This window comes from Sitophilus oryzae, unplaced genomic scaffold (assembly GCF_002938485.1).
Source record: "Sitophilus oryzae breed Bouriz unplaced genomic scaffold, Soryzae_2.0 scaffold_1620_pilon_pilon, whole genome shotgun sequence".
Lineage (NCBI taxonomy): Eukaryota > Metazoa > Arthropoda > Insecta > Coleoptera > Curculionidae > Sitophilus > Sitophilus oryzae.
Window position 1 is genome coordinate 3156200 of NW_022146304.1, and position 6148 is coordinate 3162347.

General features: G+C 31.2%; 1 protein-coding gene across 1 annotated transcript in view; it reads left to right on the top strand.

Annotated features, from left to right (window-relative positions):
- Positions 1–6148, top strand: part of LOC115880255 (CUGBP Elav-like family member 1) — an 863877-nt gene that overhangs the window by 857485 nt on the left and 244 nt on the right. The gene's annotated exons all lie outside the window — the stretch shown is intronic.

Here is a 6148-nt window from a genome sequence, read left to right on the forward strand (position 1 = left end):
GAACCCCAAACTTATAATTTGTAAAAATCTAATTGTTTAGCTACAATACTCCGTGTCGTATGTGGTGAACAACCCTGTATACGGAAGCTATTATTATAGTGATATGTAATAATTGATATTAATAATATTCCGTATGATGAAAAAAACAGTGCAAAGTTGGCTCGGAAATGATGCTGCTTTTTGAACAAAGCGTCACAATATGATATGGCCAGATCTATTGTTTTACATCACTTGACGTTAAAATACGACTGGTTAAAATCAAGAAAAATAAGCGCTTTCAAACTAAATCTTAAACATCTTAAAAACGATTTATTTTAGGTATAGGAACATGTATAGTCAAAAAGTAACGAATTGAAAAGACTTTTCACTAGTGAAATAAAAAATGTGGGTTTCCATTTGAAAAAAAAAATGATTTATGATAATTTTTAATCGCTCAATTCTATGACAGCTGCGGCCATTATTATATGACATTCGAACAATTTAATTTTTGAAATAGATAGCCACATGTTTGTTAGATAGCCACATTAGATAGCCATTGTTGTGGGCGCACCCATTTAAAATAAGAAAGTTGCTGTCGACTTCCGGTATTTCCGGAAGTGTCGCCATATTGAAAATATTTTTAATCGATAGATCTCGTTGTGAAACTATGATGTGCAAAAAATCTCCGACCTAGATGATGTAGTTCTCTAGCAACTTCTAATGCACGCTCAGCCTGGGACACCCTTATATTAGGACATACATTTATACGAACTTTTTCACTTATTTTTATTTGCAAAATATGCTGCCAAAGTTTCCGGAATACAGTTCGAACCACCCTGTATTTCAATAGTTCGTTAGATCCACATAAAATATTCATTCAAGCTAGTAAATCGAATTGATATTAATAATCAATTTCATATACGAAACATCAATAATTATTTCCCATTTCGAACAAAACAACCAGCTATTATAAAAGTATAATTCGATGACCCGAATTACATTGTCCTATATTCTTTCCTGTCGAACTCCACTGTATTTATTCAACAGAACGTTTTCAATTATGGAGCGAGTTCCGATAATCGCTGGCTAATACGGGAATTATCGACCCGAACGAGAATAGAATCCATAAAATATTAGAGGAAACTTTTGTAATATCAAAGGACATTTCAGGGAGCTCTTTGTTAAAAAGAATGGTCCCCGCAATGTGATTAATGGGAGTTGTTTGTTTAATATACGCTACGGTTAATATTTTTTTTTCTTATTAGTATTTTTATTGGTATATTTTTAGCACAGTCATTATCTTATTATTACACGCATTTTATTTATAATTTTTTTGGAACAATGCGAAAGAGAAATATATATTTTTAAATTTTTTATGCAGAAAACGTCTCTTCGAGTAAAGGAAAATCAGTTTTTCGCAAATATCTGCCAAAATATGCAATTTACAAAATTTTTCTAACCAAACCAAACCTACAAAAATGATCCTTATCATTTTTTACGTAGAATTAGTAGTTTTCGAGATATTCCGCCTCGAAGATCCCTCAATTTTCTCTCCAAGTCTTAAACTTGTGTGAATTTTGTCATATTTTATGATAATCAAAAATAACGGGTAAACATTCCTTAGTCTAAAAATGTTCAGATTTTACAAAATTATTCATACTTTCACTAATAATAACTTATTTGTCAACATTTTGTTAACAAATTTTCTTAAGAGTCTCTATAAGCAACTCACAAAGCTTGAAGTATTTGTTTAATTGCATTTTATTAAAAAAAAACGATTGGTGAGAGGCTTTTCCGCTTTTTTGGGATTTCCGGAAAGCGTAGTAAACAAAAGAAAATTTAGAAACTTTACGAAAAAAAATATCAAGATAATTTTTTAGCTAAAGACCAAATCTTCTATTCGATCATGAACATAGATGATGCCATATTTCGGTCAACATTGGCGGAAACCCCGTTCTTTGACCTTTTAGAGCCGTTTTTAAGCATTTTTCCGAGAACTTACGGAAAAAGTGTCAGGACTTTTTTTGTAGATAATGACCTAAGCGTCATTTTTTCTCCAAGGAAAAAATTTGTAAATTGCATATTTCAGCAGATATTTGCAAAAAACTGATTTTCAACCATTTTTTCGGCCAAAGCTTATTATAGAACTACTCCCCAAAAGGTACACAATCCGCCTAAAAAGTCATGGTCGACAAATTAACTTACCTTATCACTTAAAACATTTAATGATTACTATACCGGGTGCGTCTTAAAACTGGCTCACCCCTACAACTTTTTTTTATTTTTTCAGTTAAAAAAAGGAGATTTGGTATGTTAGTATATGACATAAATTAGGATTGATTGACATATTCAATTGTTTTCGGTCACTTCCTGTTTCACCGGAAATGACTACTACTTTTGATTTTTAAATGGCACCCTCTGTATTTTTTTACTTTATTTGATAGAAAATAACACTCTGAATAGAATGACATATCTATCTATCTATAAACTTTTGACATTTTCGCATATGGTTTATTTGAAATTATAACTTGCGGTTCGTAACGGAAATTTGACTGGAAATACCAAGTGTGTTGTATCAAATTATTCGTAAAAAAATACTTTTTCCAAATATGCTAATGAGCCACCTTCGTTCCATTTGAAAAAATTGAGATATTATTAAAAATACGATTTGAGCATTTTCTAACTGGCCAGGATAAGACATTAAGAACATTAGACGGTCAAATCTATTTCTCCAAGGCTCCTTGATTAAGAATTAGTGTTTTTAACATAGCCATGGCACTCTAGATTGAATTTTAAAATACAATGTTTTGCGAGAAAAAAATACAATGTTCAAGCGAGAATGTCAAAAGTATGATATGTCATTGTATTCAGAATGTCATTTTCTAACAAATAAAGTAAAAAAAAATACCGAGGGTGCCATTTACAAATAAAAAGTTGTAGTCATTTCCGGTGAAACAGGAAGTGACCAGAAACAATTGAATAAGTCAATCAATCCTAATTTACGTCATATAATAACATACCAAATCTCGTTTTTTCTATCTGAAAAAATTAAAAAAGTTATAGGGGTGGTCCACTTTTGAGACGCACCCGGTATGGTAGAAAATATAGTACCTACTGAAAATATTTCATATTTTCATATCCTGTAGAAATTGAATTTACAAACAATTTTAGGACTATTAGACTATTTGGAAATTATCAGTGAAATATAACATTGTTATTGGTACGAATTTTTTTTTATTATTTTTGATTTTGACTGCATAATGAATACGAAAAAAATGCAAAGTATAAGAACGTTTTTTTATCGAAGTTTTTCGGAAATACTTACAGAATTTTATTCCAAATCTAATTTTGCAATATATAGTTTTTCAAGCACCTGATTTATTTCTCTGTAATATAACTAGCAAATTAAAACGTGTGAACACCCCGTTTCCAGATTCAGTCAGACTGAAAAGTGAGAATACCCCTTTTTACAACTCTTAATATAATATTTGAACCTGAATTATTTTCTTTTCGTCAGTTAAAACGGCACTAAATCAACAAGGTGCGAGCGAAAATAACGCGATTATTCGATAGACATGGAAAACAACGCCGGCCAGTGTTTAACTTTTCGATGCATTTTCTATGTTCAACTGCCAAATGGCCCAAGTGTTTATTTATGTTGAATTTCAATTACGTACGACCTCACACTTATCAATAACCAACTATTTACTTTGGGGTCGCTGTTTCGGTCAGTCGGTCAAACCGCTTGTTGATTTTGCGCTTATTTATAACGGTGTTTTTGGGCGGTTAGATGCGTCACCCGGCTCGGACTGGCCATATAGCCAGGGTGGCGATTGCCAGCCTGGCCCCGGCCTTTGCGGGCCCTCCTGTCTTAGGACCTACATATAAAATAGTTCATTATTTAATCTTAAATATACGGAAAAAATAAATTGTAATGAACACGAGGGGTGTCTCACTCAGGTAAAAAATGTACACGTACTGCCAAAATATCCTTCCACTGCTAAGCGACTGCCAATGATTATGAAGAAGACTGCCTATGACTGCCATGTAAATATTATAGGCGACTGCCATAAGACTGCCAATGACTGCCAGCGACTGCCAAGAAAATGTACATGTAATTCCAATAGTGAAACACCCCTCGAATAAACACCACAATTGTAGAAAACACTGCTGCATTTGGCATGAAAAATGGTACTAGGCAACACGTAACTTTTATTTCTATCACAAGATCTCCAAAATAGTTAAATACCGGGTGCGTCTCAAAAGTAGCTCACCCCTATAACTTTTTTATATTTTTAAATAAAAAACGAGTTTTGGTACGTTAGTATATGACATAAATTAGGATTGATTGACGTATTCAATTGTTTTTGGTCACTTCCTTTTCACCGGAAATTACTACAACTTTTGATTTTTAAATGGCATCTTCGGTATTTTCTTACTTTATTCGATAGATAATGACATTCTGAATAGAATGACATATCATTTGTCAACTTTTGACATTCTCGCTTAATAAAAAATCGTATTTTAAACTTCAATCTCGAGTGCCATGGCTATGTTAAAAACACTAATTCTTAATCAAGGAGCTTTGGAAAATAGATTTGATCGTCTAATGTTTTCAGTGTCTTGTCCTGGCCAGTTAGAAAATACTCAAAATATATTTTTAATCATATCTCAATTTTTTCAAATGGAACGAGAGTGGCTCATTAGCATATTTGGAAAAAGCATTTTTTTACGAATAATTTGATACCACACACTTGGTATTTCGAGTCAGATTTTCGTTACGAACCGCAAAATATAATTTCAAATAAACCATATGCGAAAATGTCAAAAGTTGACATATGATATGTCATTCTATTCATAGTGTTATTTTCTATCGAATAAAGTAAGAAAATACCGAGGGTGCCATTTTAAAATCAAAAGTTGTAGTCGTTTCCGGTGAAACAGGAAGTGACCAAAAACAACTGAATACGTCAATCAATCCTAATTTATGTCATATACTAACATACCAAATATCGTTTTTTTAACTGAAAAAATAAAAAAGTTAGGTATAGGAGTGAGCCACTTTTGAGGCGCACCCGCTTGATTTTCTACGAAAGTAGCGAACAAGTGTGGTGGTAATTCTCACAATTTGTGACAGAAAATATCTAGATTGAACTCGTTGAAATTTAAATTCAAATCATTATTACAAACTGCAGCACTACTAACTACGTGCGTCTCAAAAATGGCTCACCCCTATAACTTATTTTTTCAGATAAAAAAACGGAATTTGGTATGTTTGGATTTGGATTTGAAATAAATTAGGATTGATTGACGTATTCAATTATTTTCCTAGCATACCTAGCATTACTTTTAAATATACTTATACAAATTTATTTTGCAAATATTGTTCAAATCGCCCTGTATATCGACAAAAAATTTTTCAAATAATATTGCCCCCGTATTTTATAGAAATATGGAGAGGGAAAATCTCAATAAACTTTCCTGTTTGGAAAAAAAATTAAGTGTGAAATAATTAAATAAACACAATATAAAAGTAGAAAATGAATACATAACCATAAAACACAAACAACCATACATACCATTCCATACCAAACATATAACATAGATACTCATACTATATATAGATTATAGATTGTTAAAAAACCAGTGGCGTATCATATTTTTCTTAAAGATTTTCATCCCCGAAAGTTTCTCGTCATATTTAACTACCTGACAATTTTCTCAAACTACATTTGAGAACTACAATGTACTGATAAAAAAAACTAAGATACTAGTTTAAGAATATCTTTAAGTCTTTAATAAAGAATGTGTTTTAGTTCAGATTTTTTTTCTAGGAAATAACCAAACATTTTAAATAGAATAATTTAGAAACATTAACAAACGATCAAATATTTTAATTATTAACATAATAAATTATATTAATTCAAGGCATTTAGCACTAAATAAAAATGTAGTAGTACCCGAACAGTAACGTAGTCATGAAATAATTCAAATATTATTTTGTACAAATAACTAAACTACTTATTACGCTTTAATTATGCTTTTATTACGATACTACCGAAATTACAACGCCAACACCTAACCTAACTTATTTTCTTCTAACCCAAATAAAGCTTAATTTCCCAATAACATCTAACGTACAACAAAACTAAGGAAATTAAAAAAAATA